A 15675-nucleotide genomic window follows, 5' to 3' on the forward strand; every position below is an offset into this window, starting at 1 on the left:
GCTAGCAAGGACACTACAACCCTCAGCGCCAGCGTGGTTGCCAGTGTGGCGTGTGCAGGTTCATTCACTGCACAGCGCCACCTGCTGGCACCGGGACGCCTGATCCTTCGTTGTCTAAAACCTCGCGCATTAAGTCGGATCACGACTGAAGTCGCAGCAGTTTGGTTTGTTATGAACATGAAGACGAAAAATGCAGACGCCCACTGATCTGAAATCAGTAAATATCAAACACAGTCGCTGCTGCGATTTGCCCGTCACAGCGTTCGTGCTGGAACTGTCCACCTACTCAGAAAGGCCAAACCGTGTGTGTGTGTGTGTGTGTGTGTGTGTGTGTGTGTGTGTGTTTGCCCCAGCAGAAGTAAATATTAGTCAAGGTCATATTTCCTTGCCGTACACACACACAAACTGTCTTTCCGTTGCCGTGGACGCAGTGGCGACCTGCTCACAGCGCCCTGTTGTGCTCGCCGGACAAACTGAGTTTAAACAACATTAAATATGAAGAGAGTCAACACAGACTTCTAGCATGAGAGGAAGATGAAGAGACGGATGTGAGCCGCAGGATCTTGACCCCAACCAGAGGAACCAGTGGGCTGAAGCACTCGCACGGTTTACTGGAAAAACCTTCAGTCCCTCCAGAGGTCTGTTTGTCCTTCTGGAGGAAAACCTGGGCTCCAGCAGCGCTAGTGGAGGAATGAAGGGGTGAATCATGTTCTCCTGTGTCCACAACAGTATCAGGCTACTTCACACTCAACCCCGCACAAACACTGACTCTGGTCCATCTGTCACGTGATGCGCTGCAGCTCCACGAGTCTTTCCCCCCTGAAGTTACAATAGGAGAACCCTCAAGTGACTCGTTTAGTCTGAGAACATCTGGAACCTTCTAGAAGAGCCACGATTCAATTATTCACCTACGTTCGTTAGCAGAAAGCTAGCAGGAAGTTGCCAGTTGCGTGATGGTGTGTTCAGATGCACGTCAGGAGTCAGTAGTTCCAAATTTGAATTTAGGACTTTCAATCAAAATGGCTCCTGGGAATCAGCTCAAAAAAACTGCAAATCACCCATAGCAACCGGAGGTTTGTTGTGGTGTAGGAACACAAAGGAACTCGTCAAATATAGACAGGAGAACGTTAAATGACCCAGAACTGACATGTTTGCTCCAACTCCATCGGCCGGACTGTTGCCGAGTCCTGACCACGGCAGTCTCTGGTGCTCTTATCGTGCGTGTGTGTGTGTGTGTGGGGGGGGGGGGGGGGGGGGGGTGTTTAGCCTAATGTGGTTCACCATCAATCACAACTTGCTGGCATAAATGAAGCAGATGGATACAAACCAGGTTCCCGTCCAGCTGAACCGACTCTCACTAACACTCACTTTACTGTTGGGACTCCTGTTTTCATGTTAAATTTTTACTGTTTAATTATCTAGTAAATAAAAACTGAGCTGGAAGTGTCGAATGGCACGAATAAGATGTTGTCCTAGTGTTTGCAGAACAGGAGCTGTGCAGCTGAGAGGAGCCCTTCCAGCTGCGCCGCTCCAGCTGGACTCAGACGGATTGTATTTCAGCTGGTGATGAAATCTCACCACTCCATGTTTAGAGGAGCGAGACACCAGAAAGGAAAATGGTGGAAGGAAACGACCAACGGTTTCAGGCCAGAGGTCATTCCATTTTCTAGAGTTGTCGTCAGCATAGCAGTTTGTTTTGGATGCGCGGATGCTGCGCCGGAGGCTGTGATGGCAGACGGGTCAGATTCTTTACTGAAGGAAAGTGATACTGTCATGGCGGCGAGTTCAGATGTCATTTTAATGATCTGCTAACTTCAAGTATTTGAAGGAAACACAACATTTACCGCATTTCACATCATTTCCGCCTCGTTTCCAGCAATGGACGTTAGACGTCGTTGCTCTCGCTGCAGCTTTCCCGATGGATGTTTGACAAACGAAGACAGGCGTGTCAACGCCACGTCGTGCGGGAGTTTCTGTCCCCTCAGAGCTGCACTGACCAGAAGTTCACAACACGACTGCTGAGAGTGGAACCAGGTTTCCAGAGAACATGAAGGAACTTTCTCTGTTGACATGCTACGAGTCACGAGTGCAGACACGTTCCGTCCTGCGTCCTGGCACAGTGCAGTCACATCGCGGTGTTTTTGTCTTCTTGTCCCGTATCGCACATCTCAAGTTCCACCGGAGGTTAATGGACTTGAGTCTCGAACACAGTTCCGTATGTGGAAATGTGGCGTGAGGAGAAATACAGCAAATTATGTGCAATCCAACGATGACTCATGCCACATTTCCTCTTAATGGGAAATCTAGGGATGAATTTGAAAGGAGAGCTGATGAGGAAGTGCGCAGCAGGGAAATTTACCTGAAACTCCTGAGCGGCGGCGCTGACGCGGCCTCTGCTGGACCTGCATGATATCACTGGCTTTTCCACTCAGCAGTGTCCTTCCAGCAGCACTTAACCTCAGATATTTGGTTCCCAGCTCCCCTGATGATAACATAAACTCACATTACAGCTGGGACTTCAGAAGCGGCTCCCGTTGGCTCCCCACAGAAGCCCTCTTGTGTTTTTAACGAGTGCAGCTCTCAGACTGTTTGGATCCTGAACCTGGAACCATTTAGGACCCTAAGCTCCAGCACTCTTCTTTTATATGTAGTATATAAAGAGCTCCGGGTGGTTTCCATGAGGTCCTCAGCTGTGATAGAGCAGCTTTCATGGTGTTGGTGGTGTAAAAAAGGCAGCGAAGCACTGCAATATTAGTCCACACCCTGATCCAAACTTGTGTGGCATGTGCAAAAGCACATACATGTGCATGAACCTGCAGAAAATGTAAATTTCCTTGTCATGCTGCCTGATGCTGCAGGTTCTAAGACTAGAACCAGCATCTCCACATCGTTTTAGGTTTTTGTGTGTGTGTGTGTTTTTTAGACTCTTGGTCGTGACCAGCAGGATCAATGTCTAATATGACGCTTCCTGCCGCCGTGCCAGGGGCCAGAGGCTCGTCGCCCTCGTGCTCAGGCTGCTTCTGCTCGCTGTGCAAACTTGGCTCCTGCGCTCTGGATCAGTGGTGAAACAGCCCAGCAACACACATCCACCCCCCGATAGGAGGCCGGGGGGTAGCTCTCCTGAGGTTAATGCACCTTCAACCCTGAAGCACTTGCACATGTTTTTGGATCAAGATGAAGACATCGTAGGTAGAACAATTGACGAGCTCCCCTGGGAGGGAAGCTTCCCCTGGAGGGGGCCAGTGGGGTTGTCTCCCCCCTTTCTGGCTGTATTTGTGGAACGCCACCGGCTCATCTCAGTCCCACTCACAACTTCTACACAATTCAGATTCTTCAGCTAGTTTGAATTTCAGACAGGAATCCTCATCCTACCCTCGGCCGGCACAATGGTGGCGTTTCAGCTCCCTGGGAACGAGGACTGACCGGAGGTCCAGGTCCAGACCTGAACTTCTTGTGTGTCGTGTTTCCTCACTGAACGGAGCACAAACAAACTGCTATCTACACACAAGACATGACATCACAAAAGCCCCTGGAATGTAGATTGGAGAGAAACTAAAACCCAAACTGAACTGAACTTTAATGTTTGCTAAGATAAAAATGCTGAACTCATTCGGTGCCTGGCAACATTTTCATGCCACGGCTCTGTGTTTCAGTGACATATGACTAAGTTGACAGGCATCTCCTCATCAGCCTACAGGAAGTCTTCTCCCAGAGCCTCAGAGCGCCAAGACAAAGGCAGCCCCCACCGCTGGCGTGCGTCCAGCTCGACGGCATCACGTGACACTGCTGAGAAACAATTAACCTTTAACCTTCCTAACGAAACACTTCCCAGACAGCACATTTAGCCGACGGGGAAAATCCAGTTCACCAACTTTAAGATGCTTCAGTGCAAAGATCCATGACGACAACTGTTGTTCAGTCTCCCTGGCAGACGCTGTGTATTGAATCTCCTTCAGTTTAAACATCAGTGTCAACATCTGATGTCAGCTTCTAGTCCGGACCCACCTGGGTGCCCCCATAGGCAGGTGGATAGTGGAGGCAGACCCAGGACCGGGTCCTGGCCTGGGAACACCTTGGAACCCCCCCCCCCCCAGTCAGAGCCGGTCCATGTGGCTGGGACCGAGAAGTCTGGGGTTCCTGCTGGAACTGAGGAGGGAGAATGGATGGATGGAGGGATGAGCTGGTATCGTTTGCCTGCTTGTCTTTGGTAGTGAATTGGATGAACCAGGGAACGTTCCTTCCTAGCACCTCCAGCTCTGCGTCGCTGGATGTTTGGGCTGTTTTTGAATTCTTTTAGAGGAAACCATGATGACAGCAACTGTTGGCCAACCTGCATGCTGAGGTGTGATTGTTCGCTCACACGTTCAGCTGCTGTTTCTGACGTTCTTGGCTGAATAGCGTTAGCGCGACCTCCTCCCAGCCTCCTCCGTGTCCCGGCTCGGCAGTAAGACAAATACGCCCTATGCTGGGATGTGGAATACGTGGCAGGATTGTCGTGTTGTCAGCGGTCCAAGAACAAGGAGCCGACTGGTTTGGATCTTCACCACCGATCAAGTGCAGATTCTCAGCCACTTTCTACTGGACTTTCTCCTACCTTCTAGCAGCCCTGGTGAATCTTTCCATTTATCTTTCAAAAGAACCTTAAAACTGATCATCAAGCAACAGCCTGCAGTGCATTGGTGGTGTTAGGATACCTCCAACATGGCTGCACATCCCGACGTGACGTGGACAGAACCATAATGGAAGTACCGCCACCTTTTGAATAAACAAATCCTTAAAATAAAATAACTTGACTTTGATTTGATTCAACACACGAACGTCCCCAGCGGGTTTCCCAGCTTAAACCTTTTGTGATGTTTGAAGCAGAAATGAACCCCGCCAGACAGAAACTGAGCTCAGCCTCCGCTGCCGTGCCACCCCAGAGCGCGACCTGCAGAACGAGGTGGAACCACCTCACACTGGTCGGTGGCACGTTTCCCTGATTTGGAGCCAACGTGCATCATGCTCCCGATCAGAGTGAGACGCACTGCCAGGTCACGCCACACACACGCAGGACTTCAGGCTGCAGGGGCGCAGTTGGACATTAATCTGCTTGACTCTGTGCTTTGTCTCTCCAAGGTCACGTTTTCCACCTCTGGTGCTCCAGGTTTCTGTCGTCCAGCTGTTTACGAGACGAGAGGCTGGGAGCTCATACGGCGAAGGAGAGGAGAGGTGGACATGTTTGACAGTTTCTGTCTCCCAGGGGTGATCGATGCCGTGTTCCTTGATGTTCCTCCGGTCCGTGTCAGTCTGGTAGATGAACAAACCAGAGTTCTAAGCCTGTTTGTCTGCTACCAGAGAAAATACAAGAATACAAGTGTGTGTCATGGACGGAGAACTGGATGACACTGCAGTTCTCCACTGGTGTGTTTGGATCCAGACCAGCAGATAGAGTCCACCTCTCCTCTCTGGAGCTCCAGAGAATGATAACTAGGGAGGAGTTCAACTGAATCCAGCTCTGCTTGTACTTGTCGGTGATGTTGAGATGTATTTGTACCTCCATCACTGGCGCGAGGCGCAGATCATCTCAATCTGAGAATTTCAGTTGGAGGAATGGGTGTGAAGCTCCTGGAGGTGGCGATCCAGGAACCCAGTAGATCGATAGATTCAGATATCAGCAGGAACCTCAGCTGTTACTCATCACTCATGACTGCAAGAAAGAACTGAGGGAAAGTTTTGGTCTCAGTTCAGCGAGATGACAAACTAATTCACCCTTACGTGGCTTCAGTCGTTAAGTTACTGGTGTGTCGGAGAAACTTTGGCTTGAAGTGAGAGCAAGCGCCGGTGGTCAGGGTGACCCTCTGGTGGCGAGCAGTTTCATTAGATATGAAAACACTGATCCCTGTCATATCTTCTGTGTCAAACCGGCGAGTGATAATCACGCTGGAGCAGCTGAACGCAGAGTTCCACCCACCGGAGGAGCTTCTGCCTCGACGGAGAGAGGGGACGTGTATTTGTGTAGCAGCACCCTCATTAGAAGTTAGAACCATTAAAGCCCAGGACAGAAGACAAAACCTACTGAAGTACCAAAATATGAAACTGCAACATTTAAATGGTTAAAAGTCTCTGATGTCAGTAGCAACAGCAACGACCACGACTCTCCTGAAAACTATAGACTCAGTGAAAACATTCGATTGAGGTCCTCCACCTCCAGAAGCTCCAGGGCAGTTCCAGCCAGAAACAATGTTCGGGAGGATTAATGAGTCCGATCGTGGAAGAACCTGCCACTAGAGGGAGCCACTGGTAGGAATTGGACCAGTTCAGCTTCCCAAACACCTTCATGAGGCTAATAAATGCTGGGCCGCCTCCCAGCGCTCACACGCTGACAGCAGCACTATAATCTCATTATAAAGCACTCCGGTGATGTTCTGGTATTTGCATTAAAAAGCTCCACTCACCACAGAAGCCTGGACCTTTGGATCCGAATGAAAGGAGCCTAGAACTGGCCTCTCTGCTGTTCTGGATTTAGTTCTGGTCTGAAAGGACTTTGGGGATCAGCTCTATTAGCTGCACACACAGATGTGTGCTGGTGGCCAGAGAACTGGGATTTACTGGGAAGCATCTTCACACACGATCCATCCATCAATTCGTGTTCTGAGGAACATGAACACCGTTCCAGCGTCGGACATCTCGGCTGCTTGGATGGAGATGCTTGTTCAGACCGCAGAACCTCATGAGATGGTTTGGGCATGTTTGAATCCAGGTTGATCTAAAACAGTCTCCACAGCAAAAAATACCTTAAAATTGTATTTTTGCAAATCTGACCCGGAACATATTTGGAGGTGGTGGAAGTGCCTGAGTACTTGGGTATCCCAGTGTTGCTCCTGGTCCCATCCTCACAACAAGCTTTGTGGAATCTCTGTTCTTGACGAACACAAACGGTGAAGTTGCAGGCGTTTTTATGTGGGCGGGGCTTCAAATGTAGTTTTGTGATTCTAAAATCTGCTCAGATTTGCTGCCCTTTAATGCCTCACAAGCAGCTTCATTAAAACTGTCTTTTTTTTCAATTATCATTTTGTTCAAATCCTCATAAAATAATGAATAATCTGGATAAATCCTGGCCGCCAAGTCAAACACGTGCTACTGTCGAGTCCTGTGTCCCAGCGGGACGGGCAACAGCCGATGATGTCACCTCGAGTTTAGAAGGAAAGCTGACAGCGATGCAACAGCCCCCGAATCACTCACACCGTGAGGAGTCCAAGACACCAGCGAGCTTGAACTGAACACAAAGTCGAACCACAGTGGAAAAAATAAGTGAATGTTTCCTGCTCCGACATAAGCGAGGAGTTCTATCTGTCAGCGTTACTGACAGAACAACCCAAACACTGGTGTTCACCTCAGTTAGCAGTCGAAGTTTTACAAGCTCCAGCTCTCCCACAGACGCCACTTGGCCTGCTGCATACGGAACAATTAGCCTTCATTTTATCACGAATGTGTTGCTGGTTCCTGAGGCAGTTTGAGTTCCCATAGAGACTGGGAAAGTTACACTGAGCATGAGCCTATGAACATGAGCCTACTGGGGCAGACTCAAGACTTTGAGTTCAGTAGTTAAAGTTAATAGTTGAGGCGATTAGCTCTGTAAAACCGCAGAGCCGGAGAACGCACAGACTCTCCCAGACTGAAATATCTCTTGTTGAGGGCCGCAAAAGCACAAGTAGCATTAGTGGTGACGGTTGAGCCACCCGACACAGAGCAGCGCAGGACGCAGCCTTAAAACCTGGAAGTAAGTTCTAGTAGAACATGTGGTATCCTGGTCTCCAGCTCAGAGACCTGAAATCAGGTGACTGGTTCCCAGCAGCTGAAGATATCAGCAGGTTCAGTTCTGCATCAGATCCACCAGTAAACACAAGACTGGTGGATGGTGGAGGTTCAGTTCTACATCAGATCCACCAGTAAACACCAGACCGGTGGATGGTGGAGGTTCAGTTCTACATCAGATCCACCAGTAAACACAAGACTGGTGGATGGTGGAGGTTCAGTTCTACATCAGATCCACCAGTAAACACCAGACCGGTGGATGGTGGAGGTTCAGTTCTACATCAGATCCACCAGTAAACACCAGACCGGTGGATGTTGGAGGTTCAGTTCTACATCAGATCCACCAGTAAACACCAGACTGGTGGAGGTTCAGTTCTACGTCAGACCCACCAGTAACACCAGACTGGTGGATGGTGGAGGTTCAGTTCTACATCAGATCCACCAGTAAACACCAGACCGGTGGATGGTGGAGGTTCAGTTCTACATCAGATCCACCAGTAAACACCAGACCGGTGGATGGTGGAGGTTCAGTTCTACATCAGATCCACCAGTAAACACCAGACCGGTGGATGTTGGAGGTTCAGTTCTCCATCAGATCCACCAGTAAACACCAGACCGGTGGATGGTGGAGGTTCAGTTCTACATCAGATCCACCAGTAAACACCAGACCGGTGGATGGTGGAGGTTCAGTTCTACATCAGATCCACCAGTAAACACCAGACCGGTGGATGGTGGAGGTTCAGTTCTACATCAGATCCACCAGTAAACACCAGACCGGTGGATGTTGGAGGTTCAGTTCTACATCAGATCCACCAGTAAACACCAGACCGGTGGATGGTGGAGGTTCAGTTCTACATCAGATCCACCAGTAAACACCAGACCGGTGGATGGTGGAGGTTCAGTTCTACATCAGATCCACCAGTAAACACCAGACCGGTGGATGGTGGAGGTTCAGGTCTACATCAGATCCACCAGTAAACACCAGACCGGTGGATGTTGGAGGTTCAGTTCTACATCAGATCCACCAGTAAACACCAGACCGGTGGATGATGGAGTGGTGGAGTCTTAAAAACCTGGGTTGCTAACAAGAGTCTAGAGGAGCCTACAGAGGTCATGGAGGTCATTAAAGGTCATCAGAGGATCACAACAAGCCTGAAGCTTCGTGGTGGTGACCTTGAAGTCATGTGACCCACTGCTAACCGTTGTGTTCAGGCTTCCAGCATCATCAGAGGGTTCATTAGTGAAGATGATCTTGATGAACTGAACCATGGAGCTGCCAACCGCCATCTTTGTCTGCTTTTAGCCACTTAATGTCTGAATTATCAGCCGTCCAGTCAGAGAGGGTAAACCTCTGGAGTGTAAAAGTGGCCTTACAGAGCTGAGTGAGTAAATCATGGCTGTTATGGTCTCATCCTGGGGCCTGGAGGCCCAGGGGAGGAGGACTGCAAGCTCAAGGTCATAAAGCTGATTGGCCCCTGATTAGTCAAGCTACCGGTCTGTAGATCACTTGGTACAGAGGTCAAGAGGCAACGTGGTCCACATGTCGACGAGTCAGTGCTTTTGTTCAGTTTTTCATGCATTTTAATGAATTAGAATGTTTGAATATGAGGTTTGAAAGCAACTCGTTGATAAAACCGGTTCAGTCAAGGCAGCACAGAGAGGTTTAGCCTCAGAGGTCAGTTGGAGTTCTGGCTCGAGTTGTAAACTTGATTGTTGTGAGTAAAGGAACTGGTGTGAGACACCATTCTGATCCGCTCAGCAGGCAGGGGTTCACCTGCTCCTGATCCAAGCAGGGCAAAGTCTCTGATTGTCCTTCGTTCCCAGAGCCAGGCACAGAGACAAAGTCCCCCTCCTAGGGAGCTGAGAACCAGGCTAGTTAGCTTAGCACAATGAAAGGTAGTGGGTGGGAAGTGTTAGCATAGCTGAATATAGTCTGTGTTTGATGTTAGAATGATACGTGCCATCTCCTGTCAGGTAAATCTTGGTGTTCAAGCAAAGTTTGGTATCATCAAATATTAAATTAGTGGAGTTAATCAAGTGGAAGGTGGAGAAGAAGAAGAAGACACCATTGATGACATCACAGAGGAACATTCCCAACAAAGGGAAAATAAATTCAGCTATGGTGAAGCTCCCTGATGGAGGCTTGTGCAATTTATGCTCAGACACTGTGTCCAGGTCCTCTGGACCACCTCAGCTGGACAACTACACCCTCCGTCCACTTGACCTCTGAACTCAAAACTGGTTCTTCTCCATTTGCTTTGCTAACTTTCACCAACTAAGAAGTTCAGCTCCAGTAAAACTTCCCCCTCTGTCAATGAAGTAAAACCACACTGATGAAACCATCATGATCCTGCAACTGGATAACTGGTGGATGCTGGCTGGTGTGCAGGAACAAGTCCAACACCAGAACCAGAATGTCTGGCCCTCATCTCCATTCTGACGTTGTTTTCATCTTTTTTTAAATAACTTTATTCTCAGCGAGGTTTCTCACGTCGACGTGTCCGCTACTTCCTGCCAGATCTTCTGCTTCAGTTTATTTGTTCCGGCTGCATTGAATTAACTTTGATTGGTTTGCTTTCAGGAGAACCACATTCCAGTCCAGGCTTTCCTGTTTGTTTTTTGTTTGTAGTTGATTTTGGAGAATCAAACCAATGCAGACAATGATGCTGTCAGACGGTGGCGGCGGCGGTGGCGGTGTGACTGGAGTGCACATGTGCTGTGATATGACCAAACACTGAGGCAAAGGAACACGCTGACAGCTCCTGAATCAACCCTTCAGTTTAGGGACTACCTGCGCAACAGATGTGGGCTGAGGTGGACTGAGGGACCAGGTTCTACTTCCTGTCCCACTGCGCTCTCAGTGATGCTCTTCACCAGGGTTCTGTGGTCCTGATGCTTACAAAAGAACCTGCGCAGCGCAGTAGAAACATGTCAGTGACCAAGAGCTGAGGCTCCTCTCCTGAATCTCAGTGCTGAGTGTTCTTCATCCTCTCTGATCAAAACAAGACTGAAGAGGTGTCTGAGTGATGTCACATCCTAGAACGGCTCCACCGGCGCTGGACAGGAGAGCCGATCCCATCACACAGCATCACGTCCGATGAGAGAACACAGGATGGTCTTTCTGATGTCCGGAGCCTCCAGCAGAGGACAGAGGCAAGCTCGAACAAATCTATGATCCCCTTCAAAACATCGACAAATTCAGATGTTTTCCATCACGCCCCCCCCCCCCCCCCCCCCCCGCCGCCCAAGAGGGACCTGTAAAGCACATAGAATTACATCAGAGAGAAAGTGAGAGGAGAGAGAAGCAGAGGGAGAAGGAGAGGGAGGAAAAATTCTTCAAGTATGAGGGAATTTTACAGCCCTCCTCCCCTCACTTTCTCTCCTCTCTCTGTCCGTCCCACCTCCCTCTGCAGCCGGTGGTCAGTCACAGACGGACCAGCTGAAGGCAGAACGCCATCTCATCCCTGAGCAGGTAAGATGGATTTCATGACTCTCCAAAGACGAGCTAAACTTCCCTGGGAGCTCATCTTTGCAGCCTTAGGAGATAAAACAGCTGATTTACAGCACAAACATTTGCTACTTTACTGGACGATTAATCTGCAAAATGAATAATCATCATTTCAAGTTCCAGCCCTCAATTAACGAGGACGTCCTTTGACCTCTGGGATAATGAACAGAAGACTTTCAGCTCCTCAAGTCTCACCCATCTGGCACGTTAATGAGCAGCTTTCCAAACTTTTCTGACATTTCAATGATCAAACAGTTCAAGCAGAAATCCACAAAAGAAGAAATAATTTGATTTAATTGATAAACTCAATGAGGCGTCGTTTCTACTCAGAATGCAAAATGTCAAATAATCCATTTGTCCAGTTTTGCAGTATTGAGGTTTTTATAAATTTATGTGGTGATGACTTAAAACTTGGGGTTTTTATTTGCAACAAAGGCAGCAACTTGATGAGAAGCTTTGAAAATGTCGGTACTTGAATTTATCCTAAACTTTTTTCTGATGTTTCATATATACTGACGTATGTGTGTATATATACACACCTGTATATGTGTATATATACATATGTACTACATATATACAGATATATATCTGTGTATCTATGTAGTACATATGTATATGTGTATATGTATTATATATATGTGTGTGTGTGTGTGTCTCTGTACACACACACACACACACAAAACCTGTCAGTATTGTATCCTTGTTACCTAAATCTTAAAGAGTATTTGCAGTAGTAGAAGTAGTATCTGGTTCTAGTCAGACAATGAACCAGATGTATGGGATGGTTTCAGTCTGATTCCTGGTGGATGTTGAGCTGCTGCAGTGATGCTGCTCGAGGCAGATGGCCGCCCAGCCTGCGTTTGGTTCTGCAGAATCTGACGATGTTTAAAGTTACGCATTTCTAAGGAAGTAATAGTTGCACAAACAAGTTATATTCCTTCTTTTGCCACAGCTGCTGTTGCAAACCAGAAACATTAGAATCAACAAAATGCATTTCATATTTTCTAGACACGTTGATACGGGTTTTATTGACCACTGTGGTGATGTAGTGTGATCATGTGAGTCATTTATATGCATTTCAAGCTTTTAATGGCGTTTCGCTGCCACGGACTTCCATCCTGATGCACCAATAAAGCAGTCGGATGAAATTACATTGATGCGGTCAATAAGTTAGCCAACAGCCGGCTGGTTATAGCCGTGCTCCAGATGTCCTGGACTCGCCTGCATGCTCAGACCATCCTGCTGGCGGCACATCATCACCTCCCTCTGGTCACAGATGTTGATATATTGCATGTGAGATCATACGTGTGTGTGTGTGTGTGTGAACAGATGTTCCAGTGGCCAAGCTGCTCACAAAGGTTATCAATGAACAGGTAGAATGCCACCAGGTGGTCAGGTGGACCCCCAGTGCTCCTGCTCCTCTGGAATCCATTGGAAAAATATGTGATGACTGGAATCTTTGAGGGGGAGCAAGCAGTTTGTCCCCATGAGTTCATGGTTCTGTGGCAGTCATGAGACCATGACCTGTAAAAGTCTCTGTCTTTACAGTGTCTGACTGTTTCTCACACCTGTTAATGAAGAATGTCGTGGTTGTCAGTCAAAGCTTTATAGCATGCTGGGGTAACAAAGTACAGAAAAACACATGAGGGATCCAGGTGCAACACTTTGTGTCAGACCAGAGGCCCTCCTCTGGGGAGCTGAGACCTTGGCTAGTCAGCTTAGCCCAATGACAGGTAGTGGGTAGGAAATGTTAGCATCAGCTAGCTCAGGTCCAGGATGCTGGTTAGCTTAGCCCAATGGCTGGTAGTGGGTGGGAAGTGTTAGCAGCAGCTAGCTCAGGTCCAGGCTAGTAACTTAGCCCAATGGCTGGTAGTGGGTGGGAAGTGTTAGCAGCAGCTAGCTCAGGTCCAGGCTAGTTAGCTTAGCCCAATGGCTGGTAGTGGGTGGAAGTGTTAGCATCAGCTAGCTCAGGTCCAGGATGCTGGTGTGTCCAGCAGGAATCCTCCTCCTCATCATCATCAGTAGCAGCAGTCGCTCTTCTAGTCCTCAACAAACCTTTGGTTCTGTTGACCCAAGTTCCAGTGGAGCTTTGGAGGTGCTGCGTCAAATCACTGCTCCCAGTCAGGAAAGTAGTTCCGGCTACGTGTCCGATTCTACCACTACAACGTCTCCTCATGTTAAACTGGTGTTTAATAATACAACTGTAGTTATATTAATGCAGGCAGAGACGGAGCTATGCTAACACTTCCCCCCCACTACCAGCCATTGTGCTTAGCTAATTAGCATGGGTCTCTGCTCTCTAAAGGTGGGGCTCTGTCTTCTGGTCTATCATTGGGGACAATGGACAATAACAGTCTTCCCCTAAAAGTGGGCGTGGTCTTCGGTGAGCATGCTGGGCATCCATCCAGCAGTGCCATCGTCTCACTTGAACTGGTGCTGGTATTCAGAGTTTCTCTGATCCACCTTTCTTTGTCCACCATCTTTGAAGAACAGACGTAAATGAAAAGGAGGCTTAGAGGGGTAACCGGTCCTAACATGTTTCCTTCTACAAGTCAACAAGGCATTCAGACAATGAGAACTTGCTCCTGCACTCCAGAGATCTTTACAGTAGCAGGCGCGTGTGCTGCTGACAACTTTATCACGGTGTTCATCGGAGCCATGCTGGAGTTTGACAGAGACACTCCGAAGTTCATTTGACCACTGACAGCTGCGTAAAAGAGGAGGAGGAGGAAGAGGAGGAGACATCAATTTATGGTGCAGTCTGGGAATTTTCTGTTGCCTTCCTGGTGACAGCTGCCCCTGGCCAGTGGCCCGGCTCACTAACTGGCTGAGATCTTCAAAAATCTGGTCAAATGTGGGTGGAGGGGCACTCTTGGACGACCCCTATGACCTGTGAAAAGAGTGTCATGTGACCAGCACCCAGCTGAAGGTGTCAGCAGATGTGGTGCTGCGCTTGAAAGTGAAAGGATAGTTTCCTCATGTACTAATGACACAATTTACAAGTTAGTATTTCAGTTAAAACTCTGAAATTAAATTCTTAAAGTCTGGAAATACAAGACATGCCTCTATTTATTAAATTTTACTGCCTCTTATAGTTTATGTTGATATTTTAGTGCAAAATTAATATGCAGAACAAGCACTGGAGTTTTAGACAGAAGAAGGCTGAACCAGCTTAGGGTCGTTGATATCTGCTTGAGTTGTTTTTGAGTCTGGGGTCATGAAGTGCTCAGCACTGGCGTTGGGTCTCTCTGCAACAATAGACCTGGCACTTCCTCTGCCACTAGGTGGCAGCACCTGCAGCCGATCAGGCTTGAAGCACTTCTTGTACTAAGGTTCCCCCAGTCTAAATTCTTACTTGTTTTATTTGTCGCTTTGGAGAAAAGTGTCTGCTAAATGAAACTGTAGAAAATTGTTTCATACGTGAGAGCCAATGGTTGTCTGTCTCTATGTGTTGGCCCTGCCATGGACTGGTGACCTGTCCAGGGGGAAGGCTGCTGGGATAGGCTCCACCCCCACCACCCTGAACAGGAGGAGAGGGAGAACATGGAGGGATGGATGGATGGATGATGGATGGATGGATGATGGATGATGGATGGATGATGATTGGATGATGATTGGATGGATGATGGATGATGGATGGATGGATGATGGATGGATGATGATTGGATGGATGATGGATGATGAATGGATGATGGATGGATGATGATTGGATGGATGATGGATGATGGATGGATGGATGATGGATGGATGATGATTGGATGGATGATGGATGGATGGATGATGGATGGATGATGGATGGATGGATGATGGATGGATGATGGATGGATGATGGATGGATGATGATTGGATGGATGATGGATGGATGGATGATGGATGGATGGATGGATGATGGATGGATGATGGATGGATGATGATTGGATGGATGATGATGGATGGATGATGGATGATGATGATGGATGGATGATGGATGGATGGATGATGGATGGATGATGATTGGATGGATGATGGATGGATGGATGATGGATGGATGATGGATGGATGATGATGGATGGATGGATGATGGATGGATGATGATGGATGGATGATGATGGATGGATGATGGATGGATGGATGATGATTGGATGGATGATGATGGATGGATGGATGATGGATGGATGATGGATGGATGATGGATGGATGGATGATGATGGATGGATGATGGATGGATGATGGATGGATGATGGATGGATGGATGATGGATGGATGGATGTTGCAAAAATGCACAGGTGTTTTTTTCTGATTTCTCTTCATTCGACCTCAGGACTGAAACCCAGATTTTACTGGCCTGTAAATAAATGACATGAATTATTCATTTCATTTCATTGAATGTT

General features: G+C 48.0%; 1 protein-coding gene across 4 annotated transcripts in view; it reads left to right on the forward strand.

Moving 5' to 3' along the window:
- The first annotated feature begins 11163 nt into the window (after nt 1-11163).
- LOC147240192 (tenascin-R-like) overlaps nt 11164-15675 on the forward strand; it is a 43612-nt gene continuing 39100 nt past the window's right edge. For all 4 annotated transcript variants that reach the window (XM_086193848.1, XM_086193851.1, XM_086193849.1 and 1 more), the window contains exon 1: nt 11164-11269. The gene's annotated coding sequence lies outside the window, so the exon portion shown is untranslated. The remainder of the gene's footprint in view (nt 11270-15675) is intronic.

The sequence above is a fragment of the Aulostomus chinensis genome, chromosome 22 (genome assembly GCF_037954235.1).
Source record: "Aulostomus chinensis isolate RoL2024-O1b breed Wild chromosome 22, RoL_Achi_v1.0, whole genome shotgun sequence".
NCBI classification, from domain to species: Eukaryota; Metazoa; Chordata; class Actinopteri; order Syngnathiformes; family Aulostomidae; genus Aulostomus; species Aulostomus chinensis.